The 20216-nt window shown below is 44.8% G+C and overlaps 1 protein-coding gene across 2 annotated transcripts in view; it reads left to right on the plus strand.

The window, feature by feature from the left end:
• TSPAN5 (tetraspanin 5) overlaps nt 1-20216 on the plus strand; it is a 157884-nt gene that overhangs the window by 102626 nt on the left and 35042 nt on the right. The gene's annotated exons all lie outside the window — the stretch shown is intronic.

Here is a 20216-nt window from a genome sequence, read left to right on the forward strand (position 1 = left end):
CTTTATCCATCCTATCTAGAAAAGGAAGGAATGAGGCCAACTGAGCACATACAAGGTAGGCGATGATAGCTATACTCTTTTACAGATGAGGAAGCTGAGCTTCAGAGAGGTCAAGTAATTTATCCAAAGTCACACAGCCAGAAAGAAATGGAACCTGAGTGTGGACCTCATCTTGCTGAAGCTGAGGCCCATGGTCTTTGTGCCACCTCATGCCACCACCCCACAGAGCCGGGTCCTTGTTCACCCTGCATAGTTGGTTAACAATAGTTTTTTTGTTTGTTTGGCTAATTTGTCTTAAAGCTAATCTTAAATATCTCTTTATATCCTTCTGTAGTCCTCAGCAACAGAAACAATTGATCATAACATTTTGGATAATCTTTACATTTTGTGAATGACATTGCATCTTGGATGGATATTTTTAAGCCTACCTGAGGGGAGAAAAGAAGACAGATGGGGGCTGTTTGAGTGTCGGTAGAATCTCAGGGTAGGAGGACTCTTTTCAGCTTGCCATTGTTCATGCTCACATCAGTCGTGTAGCATCTTCAGCCTGGGCTGGGTGTTTTTCAGCTCCAGCATTAAGGGCTGTAGGACCGAGAGAGCTCGCCGTGTTAGCCCATTTCATCTTTGGCCAGGAAGTCACATTTACATACAGTCTTTTATAGGAGGAAGCCTCTTAAAACATCACTTTAAATTTTTCTTCTGTTTATTAAAAAGTAATTCATGTTTTATAACTGAAGAAAACTCATGTAAGAATATGAAAACCTATGTATATTAGTTATCTACAGCTGTGTAACAAATTACCCCCCAAAACTTAGCAGCTTAAAGCAACAAACTTTTATTATCTCATGTGCTTTGAGAGTCTGGAATCTGAGAGTGGCCTAGCTTGGGTATTTCTCTCAGGAAGCTGAGGTCAAGCTGTGAGTTGAGGTTGTAGTCATTTGGAAATTGGGACCAGAGGGTCTGCTTTTAAACTTAATCATGTGGATGTTGGCAGGAGGCTTCAGTTCTTACCGTATGAGCCTCTCCATAGGGCTGCTTACAACATGGCTTCCTTCAGTGCCATGTTGATCTGAGAGCACTTGCACAAGAGAGTTGTCAGGATAGGAGCCGGAATCTTTTATAAGCTAGTCTAAGAAATGACATTCCATTACTCCTGTTGAATTCTGCTGGTCACATAACCAGTCCAGGTATAATATTATAGGAGAGGACTGACTACACAAGGGTGTGAATACCAGGAAGTGGGGATTATTGAAGGCCATCTCAAAGGCTCCCCCCACCCCATAGTCTGTAAGTTAAAATTTTGTTAGGATGAATTACATAAGTTTTTACCCAATATTCCTCCCCTGCCACCCACTGAAGTTTACAAAATACAGAAGATCAGCAGGAAAAAAAATTGAAGGGAACATAGTATTCAGGGATGAATGCCCTAGTAAATCCCTTCCCCAATCCTGGAGGAACCTCCTGATTTTATTCCAAGTCTGTCATATCAACATGTGTATGGTTTGGGGAAGAGGGGAGTAATGGCAAAAGAGTGGATGGAAATCTCTGGATGTACCTTGGTCTTGAGGTCATTTGCTGTGGTGGGAACATGAGATGGGATGAGGAGTTTAGGATTCAGTCCAGGCTGTAACTTGGGAGAAGGCACATGGTTCTTGACCCCTTCACTCTGCTGTGTCTGATGCAGTGTAAGAAGCAGAGATTTATAAGAGAGATTCCAATTTTTACAAATAATTATTTGATGAAAAAAATATAAATACTTGAACCATAAATATATTGAAAGGGATTTAACAGTGTTTTTTTGGGGAAAGAATTTTGTTTATGCAAAAACAATATACTGAGATCTATTAGGAAATCCTGACATGTGGATAAGCAATAATTTTCTACAGCCCCTTCCCAAGTATTAAGTCATACAGATAATATAAAAAACTCATGGGTACATGGTCATATAATACATTTATGAATAAGTGAGATTTCTTCATCGCACGTGCAGAGATTTAAAAAAAAAATAGCACATACCTGTATGGTATTTTGGTGAATAATGGTAATGCAAAAGCAAATTGTAATATTCAAATTTGAATGAATTCTTTTATAGTACATACAGCCAAAAGAAATTTATCAGTAAAAACTGGCACAAAACAAACAACAAAATGGAATAAATTTGAATAAATTCCTGCAAAGGCAGTCATAAGACATGTTGATAAATGTTTCAACATGAACTGATACAAAGTATAACATAAAATACTATTTTTGAAGGAGTTCCTATGTCATGCATTCAATGAAAGTGAGTATTTCATTGAATGGTAATTTGTGCGTGCCAAGCAATGGGGAAAAACTCAGTGTTTTCCCACAGTGGCTCGAAGCTGACGTTTTCATGCTGCTTGGAGCTGCAATTTGCAGCGATCACATGGATGTGATCCTAAGGTGTCAGGAATAGTCCCCATTTCGTTTCTGGTCAGCCAAGCGGTCCGCGGCCCCCTCTCCATCTTGGGGGCCCTCTGGCAGACTAAAGCACCAATTCATGCACTGGTGTGGCCTCTCCGCCCTGCCTCCCTCAACCATAGGAGACCCATGCATTTCTTCATCCCAAGCCAGATGGATTGGTGGTCAAGTGTGGAGAACGGGCCACGAAGTAACTCCTCCTCCTTGGTTGTACTCTGAGAGGCGAAGTGTCCCAAGTCATTGTTTTGAATATGGAGCAACTTCATAATGAACAGTTGACTCCAGAGCCCTTTCTACATCTTTCCTTTCAGGCCTTGAGGTCTGTGGTCTTGGAAGAGTCCAGATGTGTCCCCCTGCGAGAGTGCGGAGAACCTGAGCTTTCCCATAAGCATGTTTCCCCCATTGCTGCTCATGCTTTAGAAGAGGTTGTGGGGCACCTGGGTTCTCAGTCGGTTAAGTGTCTGCCTTTGGCTCAGGTCGTGATCCCAGCGTTCTGGGATCGAGCCCCGTGTTGGGCTCCCTGCTCTTCGGGGAGTCTGCTTCTCCCTCTGCCTCCCTCCCTCTCTCTCTCTCTTTCATGAATAAATAAAATATTAAAAAAAAATGTTTTGCCAGACAGAGACATGATTTCAGGGCATTGAGCTGAACCCTTTACAGACTCCGCTTAGTCTTGTCTGCTGGAATCCAGCCAACCCAGCTCAGTGCACAGAAGGTAAGCCTTAGACATCTGTCCATGGTGGGTAGTGTCTCAGAGAAAAAATGGAGTGAAACCGGGGCAACGGACTGCAGAAGCCACAGCTAGGCTTGTTGCAGACCTCCGTGTGCGGTTCTTGCCACCTGCTAGGAGGGAGAGAGAGAACTGAGACCTGAACTTTGGCTTGTTCAGTAGCTCGCTGGGCGGGCCAGCAGGGAGTTTTTGGGAGCACGGAGTTTGGCAGCAGGAAGACCTTTGGTCAATATCTCCTTATGCCTCAGCTTCCTCACCTGTAAAATGGGGTACCTGCCTAATGGGATTGTGGTGAGGATTAAATTCAGTAATGTGTTTAAAGGTACTAGGTCCGTTTCTGGTACATAGTAAGGGTTTAGTAATTCTGGTTAAAGCTGTGTAACCCCGTGTGAATCTAATCTCTCTAGTTTAATCTGTAAATGAAAAGACCTGGATAGTCTGTAAAATCTTTGTTGGTTCTAAGTATCCTTTTAAGCTCAGATGAGCACGCATTCCTTTCTTCCCAAGTCCAGTGCCCATCCTGCCTCGCTGTTTCCACTTCTATAGCCTGAGTGTGGATGGAGTGGAGAGCACCTCTTTCAAGGTGGAGACAACTGTGCGTCTAGGAGGCTCCAGCCTCAGCCTACTTCCTGGAGCTGTGTTGTCCCTGAGCCTCAGTTTCCTCATTTGTATGAAGGGGGTAGCATTGTCTACTGTACAGGGTGATGAGGATTCTTACTAGACCGAAGGCACCTGTCGCTCCTGGTACCAGGTGGTGATTGGAAGGGAGTATCTATACTCGCTGTCTCTCGGCGTCAGGGGGACTTTCATTCTTGGGCTCATGAGCCCTGTCTACCAGGGAACTCTCTTCTGCCTTGGTCTCAGTGGCCTTGTCACCTCCTGGCAGCACGCATCCATCATATTGCCCCATTAGTGAGGAGTTGGCTGGGTGAACAGCCGAGGAGGGGGCCGCGCCTGGGGCTTGCGTAGCCTTTCAGCAATTCTGCCAGTCAGCTGCCGCGTGTGAGGTGCGGTGCCCACCTTGAGGAGCTAATGGTCTAGGGTGGAGGCTGAAGCTGTGTTGGTTTGGCTTTCTGACCAAAGCTGCGTTTTGTGTTCCGAGGGCAGGGCGGATCTCTTTGCTTGAACATACTGGAAATCCTAATCATCTTTCACTGTGATTCTTCTTGAGGTTACAGTAGTACTTGGTCTCAAAGCCAAAAGGTCCTGAATTATTACAGAGCTAGGTTTTTTCTGACAGAGTAAGATCTCTCAACCTACCAAATAGGACAAGGAGGTTACAGATTGGACTGGTTGCTGAAGTCCCGAGTTCTGGAGGAGTGAAGTGGCGAGGATATTTGCAGCACATCTCCCATCTGTAACGCAGCGGCGGGTTGAGATTCTGGAGTTGGATGCCTCGGTGCCTGCTCTGGGCCAGGTCACCTACATCTTTTAAGCTCAGTTTCTATACTTGCAGAGCGATGGAGTTAGTAGTGTTCACCTCTGAGGGTTGTTGTGAGACCTCAATGAAATACAAGTGAAATGCCTGACTGCACCCTCTCTATTTTAAGGACTCGAATAAATGTCAGCTCTTATTTTTTACTTTTAAACTCACTGCTTGTATCTGGCAGTTTTTTTACTCTTTAGAAGTAATTGCAATCATATATGTTTTTTAAGATTATTTGAGAGAGAGAGTATGCGTGAGTGAGTGTGATGGGGAGGGGCAGAGGGAGAGAGTCTCAAGCAGACTCCACGATGAGTGTGGAGCCTGACATGGGGCTCGATCTCCTGACCCTTAGATCATGACCTGAGTGGTAGCTTAACTGAGCCACCCAGGCATCCTGTAATTGTAATCATTTTCAAATTTAAAGTAGGTTTGCAGGAGAAGTCTTTGATGTCTTTGATCTTTGAGTGCACCTGTCTTAGTTGAATGCAAAATTACCAAGTGGAGGTAGGCAGTTAAAAATATTAGCATCTTCCGGATCATGTCCTCAACCGCATTATAAGTGAGTGCTCAGACGTAAGGACAGGACCTGCGTCTGGGTGAGTGCTCTCTGTGCACGGATGTGGGCCACGTGGTGGTTACAGTGGTCAAGAGGCATTTGTGGTTTAGAGCTTGGGGTCTGGAGGAAGGTTTCCTGGTTTTGCTGGTCTGGCTCCACCACTATCAATTTGTATGACCTTGGGCGAGTCACTTAACTCAGCTGTTTCCTCATCTACTACAACATGTGGGTAAAATACATTTTCCTCTAGGGTCACTGTGAAAACTGAATGAGATCAGTGCGAAGCAATTTGCTGTGTGGTCGTACTAAACTCGGAGCAGTCGGTACTGTACTCCTTGTCCCAGCAAGATGGTGGGCAGGGTAGCCCTCGTATGTGTCCCTCGCAATATCGCTCGTTGGTAGTAAGCATAGCTGGTAAATACACAATGCAAAAAAAGTCTGTTTCTCATTGAGCAGTGATTGGATTAGTCACCCATTTAACGCATGATCTCATTTATACACAGAATCTAAAAAAGTTGAACTCCTAAAAGCAGAGAGTAGAATGGTGGTTGCCAGGGCCTAGGGGGATGAGGGGAATGGGGAGATGTTGTTCAGAGGGTACAAAGGTTCAGTTGTGCAGGGTGAATGAGTCCTGGAGATCAGATATACAGCGTGGTGACTATAGTTAGCAAATTTCAAGTACACCGTAAAGTATTATTAAGAGTAGATCTTTAATAGTCTCAACGCACCCACAGTGCTAAGCCTGTGATGTGATGGATATGCTAATTAGCTCGATTGTGGTAGTCAATACAATGTATCTATATTAAAAACATCACGCTGTACACATTAAATATATACAGTGTTTATTTGTTAATTATGCCTCTGTGAAGCTGGAAAAAAAGTGCCGATTTCAGGGACGCTGCAGTACTCCCTCTGAAGCGATGAAGAGAGCGTTGCAGCGTCAGTGACACGTCATCAGGTTGGCTGACTTCGGGTTAAGTATGAAGTCTGATCATCCCAATCTGGCCTCTAGGTTTTTTGCTGTTTTGTAGCACATGCTTGCGTAAACAAATGTTCTCTGTGTAAACATTTGTGAAAGTCAAAATACCAAAACAGATTAAATATAGAACCAGGCTGGATGCCACATCAGTGTTTTAGTGGCAGCAAAAAACATCATCTGTTACATTTAATTATTGTGGTTAGTTTGAGTTTTGTTGGTTTGATCGTGTTGGTAGTTGATTTGTAAATGTCTTTGGGATTTCATACCGGTTTTCTGTTTCTGCACATTTAAAGACTGTTTTAATAACTGTATGTCAACGTTGAGGATCTGCGAGTATTTTATTTTAAGGAGGGTTCATACGTCAGTCGAGAAGCCCAGACTAGGTCATTCAGCGTGTGCGGAGAAGAGTCCTGTGCCCAGCTGACTTCTCCAGCTTGCTGGATGCTCAGCGCATCTTTCTCTGTCCAGCTCGCACACTGGGCAGAGAACACTTACCCTCCTGGTTTCTGTGAGTGTTAGGTGGGTGATTGGGTCGTTCTGGCTACGCCGAGGAGCTTCTTTGATTCTCGTGTGCTTTTAGCAGAAAGGGGGAAGATTTCTCTTTTTCATTGCTCACTAGGTTCTATCTTCCATCTTCTATTCATCAGACATAGCCACTTGCAAATTCTTATTTTTTTCCCTTTAAATTAGGCACACCATTATTCTATCTTCCCGTTGTTTCTTTTTCACATTTTTATATTAGGAAGTCTACTGTTGGCATGTTCTCAGCCCCCAGTGATAATATCTGAGCTTTCTCCAGGCTTGCTTTCTCTGGGAGCTCTGGGCCCTTCAAAGATCACACCATTAGGCCTCACAGTGGCTCCCTGAGGTAGGTAAGATCAGACAGCATCTGGGTGTGGGAACAGGAGGGCTGCAGGGAGTGTCTGAGGAAAGCAGTGGGTTACTCCTTTTATGTTAGCATTTCTGCTTTAGGCAGACTTCGGCAAGTGCACCTATTTTCATTTTTTCTTCAAAGCATTTTGCAAGTGATAACAGTCATTAACTTCATTGCTGTAGAATGAAGTAAAAGGGATACTAATGTAGCTATTGAGAAATAAGAACCTTCACTCAAATCTTTTTAGGGTCATTAAGAAAGAGCAGTTTTAACTGTTGGTTTTGGTGTGATTTTTTTTTTTTGCCTAGGATTTGGAGTGTCTTTAAATTGCTCTTCAATTCTGAAATTGAGTGATCAAAAGAAGCCCCTCGAATAATGTAGTTGTCTAGAGTCTCTTCAGCTTGGCTGTTTGAAGGTGCAAGATTAATATTCCTAAAGCTCAGCTCTGATCATTTCAAAATTTTGTTTTGTTTCTTTTTAAACATTATGAGCTTTGAAGTCAAAAGACCTGGCTTCATTTTATGGGCCGGTTATATAATCTCTCTGATTCTCACTTCCTCCTCTAGAGTGGAAATAATAATATCCACTTCAAAGGGTGGTTGTTACAATTAAGCGAGATCATGTGTGGGATGTAAGCACAGTAGGTGTCAATAAAACTAAAAAAAGTCAAAAGCTGAAAACCTGTAAGGACCTCTCTGTCCCTGCAGTATAAAATCCAAATTCTTTTTAATTCTTTGAAAAATTTTAAGTAGGCTCCACACCCAGCACTTGAACTCACGACCTCGAGATTAAGAGTCACATGCTCTTACCGTCTGGGCCAGCCGGGTGCCCCCAAATCCACATTCTTGGATACCATGTTCTAGACCCTCCACAGTCTGGCCTGGAATAACCTAATAACTGAGTTGTTCATTTCCAGCCAGATAGATAACTTCACTCTTTTCCATAAAATAAAGCAGTGGTTTTCAAACCTTTTGACCAAGACCCTCAGTATGACATATACTTTATTTTTTAAAGATTTTATTTATATATTTGTCAGAGAAAGAGAGAGAGAGAGCACAAAGCAGGGGGAGCGCTAGGCAGAGGGAGAAGCAGGCTCCCTGCTGAGCAGGGAGCTTGATGTGGGGCTTGGTCCCAGGACCCTGGGATCATGACCTGAGCCGAAGGCAGACGCTTAACTGACTGGGCCAACCAGGCGTCCTGACATATACTTTACATATGAGACAAGTTTCATGAAGCAGTCCTTCATCTTGCCTCATGAAATATATCCTATTCTGTTTCATTGAAGAAGGAAATTCTGGTTTTGACCCATTAAATTGCTCTGAGCAGGTTTTCAGACCTGGTTGAAAGACAGTGATCTAGAAAGGCTGTTCATCTCCATTTCTTGAAATTCTTCCTTTCCCTCGAGACCCATACCCTCCTGTGAAATCTTCCCTCATCTTGGCATCGCATGACCTTCTCTGAACTTATCATTTTTCTCAGTCTCATAGATGGCATTTACTGCAAATTGGCTCTTATGTTAATTATTGATTTATAACTTATTTCTGTGACTAGATGGCAAGTGCCATCGGGCTTGGTCCCTGTGGTCGTTTATCAACCTGTGCAGGTGGGGGAGGGGGTCCTCCCCACTGAAGCCCTCTGAGGGGTTTGTTAAGAAACTGTGTAGTGTCTTGGACACTTCGCTCCCTTTATGCTGACCTTTGAAAGCCATAAAATCAGTGTGTGTGGAGGGGCGGGGGTGGGGAGCCGCTTGCCACGACTGCTGCCTAGATTGGCCATTTCATCGGTTGGGCTGCCTCGGGATTCCTTGTGTATCTGGAAAGGAATGCTGTTAGGTTGGGGTTGTGATTCCAGCTCCTAAATAGAGAGTCTCCATTTCCCTTTTCCTGACATGACTGGATCTCGGGGGCTGCTTTCAGCTCCGACAGTAGGTGAGCCAGGGCAGCGACCGCCTCCTCCCTGCCGAAGCACAGCCTGGGAGCTTGAACCCTTGAGTCTTTACAGCGTGGAACCCATAACAAGTTTAGCCCAGGAGACCTGTGTTTTATCACCCCAGACAGTTTTAGCTAGGTTTCCGTGTGTGTTCGCTGCTCTGTAGACCTGTATGTGAGGGGAGTTATACACGGTATTACTCATGTGGAACCTTTCTTCTGCAAGGAAGAAATACTTCATAGGCCAGGAGAGCATGGTGGTATCTTAACTAACCCCCCTCTTTCACACCTGGAGCCCAGTTTGGAGATCCTGACCAATGATGAGATTTAGAGTCGTGCAGGACCCATTTTATGTTTACACAAATTATCTACGCAAAGGTTGACCTCATTTAAAGGAACTGATTTAATATAGGAAAGTTATTTCTTTCTCTTTTAAATCTAATTTCAGAAGCTTGACTGAAATAGTCAATAGATACCAGAGAACTATTTGTGCAGTAATGTAAACAAACAAATCTAGCCACAGCGTCATCGGTCTTAGGAGAATACATGGATAACATACATCTCAGAAATATCTGGGAAATCATAGACTTAAAAACAAATTACTCGTCACTGCTTGCTTCATTAGATGTTAAGAAAACACTGATAACGGCATAATAAAATCCAGTTAAAGTTACTGATGTGCAGTTTTTATAATGACTTTCTCTTTAAAGAGACTGATGGACCTTTAGGTTTCTAAAGAAAATCTGTTCATGCATAGGCAATTTTTTTTCCTCTTTTGAGCATCAAACAGTTATGGGGACTTACGAAGTGAGTTTAGCTTAATTCAGTGCTCAGAGAATTTGCAGACACGCTTCCTTATTTAGACTCTTTCCCATCCAGTCTGCCATTTAGCAGAGCTCAAATGTGCGTCCAAGGAAGCAGAATTTGTCTCAAAGGAGATTTGGAGAAAAACTTCCTTCAGTATTTAAAGTGCTTGACAAAGTCATGTTCACGTGGAAGTCAGTTTTGAGAGGAAGAAGTTAAAATCAGGTGGCTTATTTTGCATTGCTGGCTGAAAGCCCGTCTGATAGGATTGGCATGGAGCACTAATTAATCACCCAGGGTCTCCTCATTCACTAATCACATGGCATGAAACTTCCCTGCTGGGTGGGGCTCAAGGGCAAACCGTGGGCTTCTAGCCAGCTTATTTTTCATAAGCATTATGGTACCTCTAAATTAATGTGAACCTAATATATGCTGTCAGTGGTTTACTTTCCCATGGTGACCCTCTCCAGTTAAACAGCTTTCAGTGAAATCTTATATGGAGAATGAAAAGAAGTTCCTTGCAAGAGGGGGGATAAAGGAAGATTTAGCATCCTCTTTGTAATCTTTCTTCCCATGGTATATACTATTTTGGTTCTGATAAAAATCTGCTGGATTAATTGAATAATGCGCAGATGATAATTGCCTTTTGTTACCTGAAAAGCAAGCCTGTATGATGCTTGAAGACTTTTTCCATGACCTTTTTAATTGCAGTAATAGTGTGTTTATTGGGTGCATGCTGTGTATAAAACACAGACCTTAATTCATTAGTTCTCACATCAGTCCTGTGTAGATGCTATTATTGCCTCGATTTACAGGTAAGAAAATTGAGAGCCTGTCAACTTGTCTAGGGTCACATCTAGTAAACGCTGGGGCCCAGAGAACTGTGGTTTGTCGCCACAGGGCGTGCTCACTTTTGCTAAGTGCCTTTCTATTGCCCTTTTAACTTGAGGAAAATACCAGTGGCCCATATTGGATTTTTACATTCATCTGAATTAATCATTTTAGAAGCACATTGATCTCTAGTTTTATGTCTTCAAATCATTTTAATATGCACCTTTGTTCAGAGAACAAAAAGTTGTGGGCATCTTTAAACCAGAGGAAATAGGTACAGCTTATTCATAAGTCACTCAGGCTGTTGTTCATCTTGAGACGCTTCCAGACAATTCCAATAGAAGAGGAAAATTCCAGAGAGCACATACATGGATCGTTTCCAAGGCAGTGCCTGTTGAGAACCCAGCCTTCCATCCCGAAGCTGAGGATGGTTTGGCTGCAGCTTGTCTTATATGTAAATTAATTTCCAAGAGTCGGTGTAATAAACTCTTATATAAGAGAGTGATTTGTCAAAACCCACTTCCCTTGTTAAAAATACCTAACTAGAGAGAACAGGTTGATATTTAGGGGTTTATATGGGTTCTGTGTTAAGCCAATACTTCTCTCCTTAGTATGCGGTGCTGATGTTCTTGGTTGAAAAGAATCCATTCCATTTCCTTTTATAGTGTCATGAAAAGTTGGAAAGAGGAAAAACTGAGCTGAACATACAGAATAAATAACTAAATGGTGCCTTCAGTCTGTCCTTTTGTTTTCAGACATTCCCCCTCCCCATCCTTTGTGAGTCATTGAGCCAGTAAGACTGATCAAAGATGCCTCAGTGTATAGAACATTTTATGTGGAGGTTTATTTGTCATCCACAACAAAGGACTAATTGCCTCTAGGCCTTCTTTCACATGATAATCAATGGATTCGGATCTCCTGGGTGTGCTCCATGTATCTTGCATTCATCTCTCAAGATGTTTTACGTGTTGATTGAATATAAAGCATCAAAAAGATGACGTCAGCCCAGTAAAAATATTAAGGGGATTTTAAGCATGAGTGTGGAGACGTAAAGTGTTCTTGCTCTACTTGATCAGAATTGTAACTTCTCTGATAGCTATTCAGAAGGGCCACATGGCATTTCTAGGATGAAGCGTGTTTCTCAAATTTTAGCATTTCAAAAGGCCCACTGGGAGAAAATTCAGTGTTCATTTTAATATGAACTTGAGGTTCTCAAAGATGATTCCTTGGATGCCTGTGTTACTAATGTTATCAATAAGATTTTATTTTAAAGAAACATCCTGAATTCTAACGAGGAGTAGTATACTCTGAATATAGTTTCCTCTAGTGACTTCGCCTAAATGGCGCGGGGGGGGGGGGGGGGAGTGTGTGTGTGTGTTTGCATGCATGTACCATGGAGATGGAGATAGGTCGGGCACTATTATTCTGCTCGTTCTATATAATGTCGAAAGAACTGCAGTCACGTTCTGGTGTCTTTAACAAGTATTTCTAACTAAGGTTCAGTGTTTACCAAAATGTACCTGAAATACGCAGTTATTTCTTAGGAGTGTTTTTAATATTTACGGTCAAATGGGAATACTTAAATGAAAGAATTATACATTGACTAAAGACATCTGTTTAGTAACACTTTTTCCCCAGAAAATGTATAGATGTCATTATGTTTCTTAGAAAAGAAAGTAGATTATATTGGCAAGACAGAAGAAACAACAAAATTTTAAAACTTACAGATACGTGGACACAGAGAATATTTTACATTGAGTTAAATAGGAAAAAAAAAAAAAAAAAGTATGGTTGCATCTGCCTTCTCGGAGCTGACTTCCAGTAGGGCAGACCAGAGCAAGATATGGGTGCTGGAGACCAGTCTATTGGGTGAGAGGGAAACACCAAATGTCAAGAACTGTGAAGGGTCTGAGATTTTGCCCTACCTGCCAGCTAACAAGTTACCTTGCCACAGTGCCATGGATGCTGACAGAGACACGAGACTCCTAAGTCGGAGGCATGGGACTTCATCAATCATGGCACTACCAGTAGCCAGAGTATCAGCATTTTTCATACTCTTCCTGAGCCCCAGTTTCTCTAGGGTGATGCAGAGAAGGCCAGTTGACCATTGTATACAGAATGAGCTGTGCTACAGGAGGGGGTCCCTGAATTTAGGGAACCCAAAACTTTTATACTTGGCAGTAAGCCTGCCTGATCCTTTGCAGGATGTCTGTACGGAAACACTGTCTCTGTCTTCCAAGGCTGTCTGCTTCACAAATTTCCTTGAAGATAGTCTGTAACAAATGACTCACTTGTAATTCCAATCAATTCCTCCCCCATAAGAAGAGCAAAAACTTGAGGAAATGATCTCCTAAAACAAAATACTCTGGTAACATAACAAATAAGCCCAGATTCCAGGAGCGATTAGTGTGCGCTGATTCTTACGGGCTGCGTGTGCGCCGGATGACAGGGCCGGAGGCTAGAGCGTGTAACTTACCCTGGTGTTTTAACAGATGGATAAAATCGGATCTTTTAATCACATCAAGTATCTGTATAGCCTGTCCTTTTCAAAATGTCTTTCTTTATGTTGGATCACCACAGTCCTGTGTAGCGGGGCAGGTGGTGGTCTTCTCCATTTATGCCTGAGGAGACTTGTTCAGTTACTTGACCACATTCACACAGCTGGTTAACATCCTGGTTGGCACTAGACCTGGGGTCTCCTGACACCCAGTCTGGTGGTCTTTGAAGCGCATTGCATAACTGTTTCCCTTTGGTCTCCTACACAAGGTAGAGGACATTACCTAATGGCCATGAGAAAAGTGGGCCCACACCAGTCCCAAGTTCCTTTTTTTTTGGTGCCACACCTCCCAACCAATCTTGGGTCTTGCCCAGGCACACCAGGCACTGGGATTGTCTGGTGATGGTGCCCGTGGTGTCCAGAGTCAGGAAACTAGTTTGAAATAAGGGAAGTTACTTTCTGTAATGTTTTCTTGTTCTAAGTTTTATTTTCCATTTAATTGAACACGAGCAGTCTCCGCTGTTTTGGCCCCTTCCTCTGCGTGACTTCACGTATAAGTACAGGTGTGGATGCTCCCTCTGTAGGCTTTGGTGACACCTCTCTTTCTTAATTCCCGCCGCCCCTCTGGCTCCTCCTTTGCAGTCTCCCCTTCAAGTTCCCGTCGGTGTAGCTCCCCATAAATCTTAGTGTTCTCTAGGACAGCGCCTTGGCTCTCTTCTGTACAGAGGCTTTATGTGGCTCAACAATAACCACGACACTCACCGCGCACGTCCTATGTCCAGCACTTTGTGCATTATCTTATTCAGTCTTCGCAGGACCCTACGAGATGGATACTGCGATTCTCTGTATTTCATAGAGGAAGAAACCGAGAACCGAGGTTCACTATTTGTCCAAGTCTAACCTAAGTTCGCCTTGGGAGCGACCTTGCTGACCAGCCTCTCGGTCCGCATGTGTCTGTGCCAGGACATTTTCACCTGAGTGCTTGAAAGTGAGCTCTCAAGTTGATCTTGCTCCCTTACCAGGATTGCTAACTTCAAACTCGATGCTGCAGCCTACCAAGTTGCTTAAGCTAAAAACCTGGAAGTTTCCTTAGATTCTCTTCTCTTCCCCATCTCCTGCAAGTAATTCCCTCCTTCGTTTGACGGATATTTCGTGCTGCTGTGAAGCACACCTTGTGCTAAGTTTGGGGGATGCGGGATGAGCTGCACAGACACAGCCCCCTGCTCCCATGGAGCTTGTTTTCACAGAAATGAGCATCTCCCTTTCCTAGATCTGGACATGGAGGACCAGGGAGGGTAAGTGACTTGCCCAAGGTCACGTGTTTAGGTTTCAAACCCAGGCATTCTGATTCAAGGAGCCATGGTCTTAGCCTTACATCCTAAGCTTCCTGTCACGATGTCCCATGGAGTCTTGCCCTTAACCTCTTCTGTCTTCATCCTCTTGCCACTTCCACTGCCTGTGGGGCTGGTGTCCTTATCACCAGAATTACTACAGTAGCCTCCTGACTCATGTCTCTGCCTGCAGTGTCACCTCCGTTTGGTTCATTCTCCGAGCTGTACTGGAATGATTTGTCTAAAATGCAATCTGATTCTGTCACTCCTTTCGGTAAAACCCTTTGTTGGCTTCACCTAGCTTGGTGGTGCCTCAGTTTCCCCAAGACACAAACAGCCTGTGGAGACTAAGCCCTGCTTAGCCACCTCCAGCCCGAAGGTTCTCAGACTTTACCATGTATCACCGTTACCTGGGGGGCTTGTTAAAACAGGGCTTGCTGGGCTGCACCCCCAGAGTTCCTGATGCAGTAGGTCTGGGGCCACCTGAGAATTGCATTTCTGGCAAGTTCCTGGGTGCTGCCAGAGCGGGCCCCACACGTGGAGGAGCACTGCTGGCTGGGGCAGACGATTCCTGCTTCACCTCCGGAAGCACTTGCCCGCTCTGAGGGACCTGCTCTTTCAGGCTCCGATCCTTCTGCCGGAGGTGGTCTTCCTGTCTCCTTTCCTCTAGAACACGGTTCAAGTGTCCTTTCCTAGGAAGCTTCCTCTGACCCCGCAGTGATCCCCTGGCCGCGCCTGCGTTTCTATGGCAACGTGTGTCTGGAGGCTCCACTCCCTGTGCGTGCTGTGGTTTCACTTGTTTGTTTCTCACCCACTGCCCCTTAACAGTTAGCTCCTTAAGAAAAGAGATCATCGCTTACGGTTTTCACCTTTCTATCCCTCGCACCTAGCAGAGTGCCCAGTGTTGTATACTGAAGAGACTTAGTAAATGAATTATATAATCCTACTTGTGCTTTAAAAAAGAGTAATCCTATTTTAAGTTTCATTTGCATTAACCTTTAAATCTTGCCCAAGATGTTTTTTAAAACCTGAAGCTGTCTCAACACCAGCCAGTACACATCTGAGAGTATTCAGCTTTCCAGGCTGCCATTAGCTGGAGCTGCCTGGCTTGGCTGTTTAACACAACCAGCGGGAGCTTATTCCCGCGAAGGCTGATGTTTGTCTGTAGATAACTTCTCATGCCTATGGTTTGAAATCCTTGAGTTATCCCTCAGTCGTCCTCAGCCTTTAGAACATCTCTCTGGTCTGTTCTTAGCCTTGGTTTTATCTAATCAGAGGGTTACAGATGGAAGAGCCCAGGCAATGTAAGCCTTGCTTTTACCGAGACAAAGATTAGTGGGCTGTAAATTTGCAGCCTCCCTGTTTCCATCCAGAATTGCATAGCTTAAGCCCTCACGTTCCTTTCTATGTGCCTGTATTGCCTGCGTAATTTCCAAGAAGAATATAGGTTTTATTGCCGGCAGAGCCCTCCCCTTTTGTCTCCCTTCCCAGCTCACGTTACTAGTTCTTGCCAAGATGCTGAGTTCCAAACTTGAACAAAGGAATTTCCGAACAAGATTGTGCCTGGGTTGTAGACGTGTCTTCAAGGGGGTGCTTTGGCTTCTCTTGGTGTGGTACAAGTTCAAAGGCAGAGAGCCCTTCCGCCCTTTCTGGGAAGACAGGAGGAGAGAACACAGAACTACAGAAGAGGCTCTTCTCCTGCTCCCTCTTATCCTTCCTCCAGCCTCTTGCTTTGGGACCATTTCTTGTGCTCTGACTATATCCTTCGGCTTCCAGAACTCAACAACCAGGAAGAGGGCAGCTCTTTCTTCTCTTTCACGGGCATGTGTGGCTGAATTATGTAGAACCACTAAAGCTCCTACTCGGTCATTTGGAAAGGAGCAACACCGTCCACCAGATCTTTATTAGTCTCCAGGGCTCATGCCTGTTCTGCAGGCTTTATTGTTAACAGGGAGCTTGTCACAGGACTAAGCGTGAAGGAAATTAATCCGGTCTCTTATTTGTTGTCTTAGGACTCTCTTGGTTGCAAGTAACAGAAAGCCCCCAGAGAAGCTTGAGCTAAGATGGGAGGCGGGGGCGTATCCTCAGGACTCAGGGCACTGCTTGGCACCCAGGATCAGGAAGTGCAGCCAAGGGTCCTTTCTCCACCACACCCTGGTCTGTTCTAGCATCAGGGAGACTGGGGCTGACAAAAATCACTGTGTCCAATACCTCATTCCTGGGAAGAGAGACTCTTGTCTCAACCTAGTATTTGCTGGAATGACTCTTCCTGAGCCACATGTCCCACCCATCTTGGTCAACTCATCAGTCTAGGAAGGGGGGAGTGACCCTCCTTCACAAACATGGATGCAGGGGTCCATCGTTGTGGGTGCGGGCCAGTTTTCAAAAAGGGAGGAGGGTGTAGACTGAGAAGCTACCCCAACCTCAACAATATAATTTATATCCCACATTCTTGCAAAAGAGTTCTATTTTTAAAGCAAGCATAATGAAACTAAAACCCATTTACAAAGGATATAACACAAAAAACAAGGAGTGCTAAAGTTAGGGAGAGGGAAGATGCATCAAGAAGCCCTGATGGGAAGAAACTTTTTTTAATGTGGTATTTCAAAATTAGTCGGTTTTTAAATTCTGGGTCCGTGCATACCCGAAATTCCTGAGTCAGATTGCTAAGATAAATAGAAAAGATCTTAAATTAAACATGATCTCTGTATTCTGACTAGAGTTTATGAGTTTCTTTTAAACGCTCAGGCGTGCTTGTCTACACTGTTCCCAGAAGCGGAAGGATCCTCCGGCTGCTATCAGGAGAGGGAGACGATTCATTGGAGGGCGGTGCTGCTGCCCCTCAGCTGGGCGCAGGCGCTCTGGTTGCACAGCCCGCATCACTTCGGTCTGAGTCCAGGTGTGTCACGTCTTTACGATCCTCTGGGTGGGTGAATGTCATCAAGGGTCCAGGCGGCGGGTAGTGCAGAAGTTCAGAAGAGATGCGCTTCGGGTCACTGTGAACCAGGAGGTTTTCTCCTACTCGGAGGAGGCAGGGCTCGAAGCAGGGCTTCCTCTGGACCCGCTGTACGTCTGGGCAGAGGAGGCAGCCAGAGAAACGCGTGAGGAAGGGGAGGGCCCGAATAGGCACAAAGGACTGACCACACCAGGGGCTGCCACGGGCTCCTGGGATGCCACCCGGTCTTGCATGATCACGCTGACCCTGCCCGTCATTTGTGCATTTCCTTAGGTGCTCTCATTCCCTCCATTATTATCTCCACCAGACAGAGGAGAACCATGGGGCTCTAGGAAGTCAGGAAACCCTCCAGTGCTGCTTTATCTCCCGGAGGAGCTCCCGGGCATCCCTGGGGCTTCAGAGCCTCACCCCACCTGGCTCCTGTTGCCTCTGCCGTGGGGCCCCGCGGGGCTGCTCCTTTGCCTGCAACACTCCCCCACCCCCCATATCTACCAGCCAACTCCTCCATCTCTATTTTTCCTTATGCCTCGCTTCCTTCACGGAGACTTGCCTTGGCCTCTCTATGTTAATATCACAGCACCTCCTTCACCTTGAGCCACATTTCAGGCCCTTTATGCTGTTCTTCCTTCCCACAGAACTTCGTACCTTTTAAAATTCTATATACGCTACTCATTAATGTTTCTTTGTATGGCCTTTCCCTCCCCATCCAGCCCAGCTAGAACGTCAGCCCCGTGAGAGCAGGCACTTTTGTCTGTTTTGTTTCCTGATTTATCCAAAACCCCTGGACCGCTGCCTAGCTCTTAAGAGATGCTCAGATACGTGTTAATGAACGAAGAGCCTTTCCCGAGATCACAGGACCTCGGAGCCCTGGCAGTGGCATTCAGCGGGTGCCGTGGTTCAGGTGTTCAGGCAGCACGGAGGCTGTCGGGGCAATGACGTGAGACAGGGTAACCCCTGGCTCAGATGGGGAACGTCCTGTTTACAGGTTTGAGCTTTATCTGTCATGCCATCTTCTCATGAGCATTCCGGACAGTTTGAATGCCCCAGCTGGGACGCGGGGGCCCGGTGGCAAAATTGGGATTGACTTTCTGTGTATTGAATTTTCTACCCGGCCCAGGCTTACTCCTCTGACATGGCAAGAATTACGCCCGGGGGCTTTTTATACCTAATATCAGCCCTTGCTCTATAAAGACAGCGTGTGTTTTGTGAGCATGAGTATTTAACACACTTGTGTGGACTGCTCCACCCCCCCATCCCTGCCAGAACTGGGGTGTTGGTCACAGGAAAGTGTCAGCAAACATCTAATGAAAAGTACCTGTGTTGTAGTTTAGGGAAAATACATTTTTTCCCCCTAAAGGCACTCTTTCCTCTCTCAGTGCCAAATGTTTTCAGTGAATCTCTCCTGTTTATTCAGGCAGAGCTTAAATTTTTTTTTAAAACCTCATCAGAATGTCGAAGGAAGAACAGTTTCTTCCACTGTTATTTTGGATAATATTTTTGAGGCTCTAATTTAGGTGAGAGGATTGACCTGATCTTTATTTTTCCTCTGTCATGTTTACCTTGCTGCATTGTTATTTTGAGTCTGTTCACGGAATGCTGGGCAGATGCCATTGACGTAATTGTTGTTTTTTCAGCAAAGAGGATTGAAAATGTCTATTTAAGAGTTGCCGGTGACCTTTAATGTACACCTGTACATAACTGCTTCCTTTTATGAATAAAAGTGGGGGGAGGTTGACGTGTGTATAGGTTTGAAATAACTTATTTTTTTAAGTATACAAGCTGAAATATGCTCCTTTATAAAGAGAATTCAGATAGCAGGCAGAATACCATAAAAGAAAGCTGTCCTTCAGAAATACCACTCGATATTAAGCTGGTTATGAAATTGGCACCTGAGATTTATTTCTGTCAGAGGACGTAAGATGGATTTTGAAGAGCCGTAGTCTCCATGTAGAAGATGCCAGAAACAGGAATTATCCTTAACACCTCCCTCCCTCTCCTTCACCCTTGCCCCCCCCTTCACCATATCGAGCCATCACTGAAAATGTCAGTTTTACTTCTAAATAGTCTCAGTTCCATCTTTTTCTTCACATTTCCATCCAGTACACAATCAGGTATTGTCTGCATGATTAAAGCCACCTCCTTCCAGTCCCTGTGTGTCCACTCTGGACTCTCTCTTACCTTTTCTGCAGCCCAAATCTGATAAAGGCCTGTGTCCTTGCCCCACACCAGCCGACTACACACAGATGGCCCTTAGAAGGCTTCCTGTCACTCTTACCATAATGACTGAACTCCTTAATGTGCCTTATGGGGCCCTGCATGAGCTGGTCCACGCTCACATCTCTAATGACAGATCTGCCACTTGGCTCCCATTCTCCACGCACCAGTCGCACCAATCACCTTTTAGACCTTTTTACTTGCTGTTTTCCTCTCACCACAGGGCCTTTGCACATTCTCTTCCCACTGCCTGAAACACTCGTCCTTTCTCTCTTTGCCTATTAACATCTTTTCATCTTTCAGACCCCAGTTCCTACATCCCTGACATAGGGGAAACCCTCCTGGACTGCTCTCTAGGTCAGGTCTTCCTCTTTAGTCTGTATTGGCCTTAATTTCTTCTCCTTAATAGCACCCCCAAGGGCAATTTTGTCTTTTATGCTTTGATTAAAATCTCTCACTGGACCGTATGCTCACTGGCGGCAAGGACTGTATCTATATTCCTCACAAGAGAAATGTAGTACCCAGCACAAAGTAAGAACTCAAGAATGTCTGAAGGTTGCAGATGGATGGATGAGTGGCTTCTTAAGTTGTCTATAATACCAGTTAGGATGGGGCGCCATTCTGCTTCCAAGGTGTTGGAGGCTCAGCTAGGGC

The sequence above is a fragment of the Ursus americanus genome, chromosome 8, assembly GCF_024610735.1.
Source record: "Ursus americanus isolate L20-20 chromosome 8, mUrsAme1.1.p, whole genome shotgun sequence".
NCBI classification, from domain to species: Eukaryota; Metazoa; Chordata; class Mammalia; order Carnivora; family Ursidae; genus Ursus; species Ursus americanus.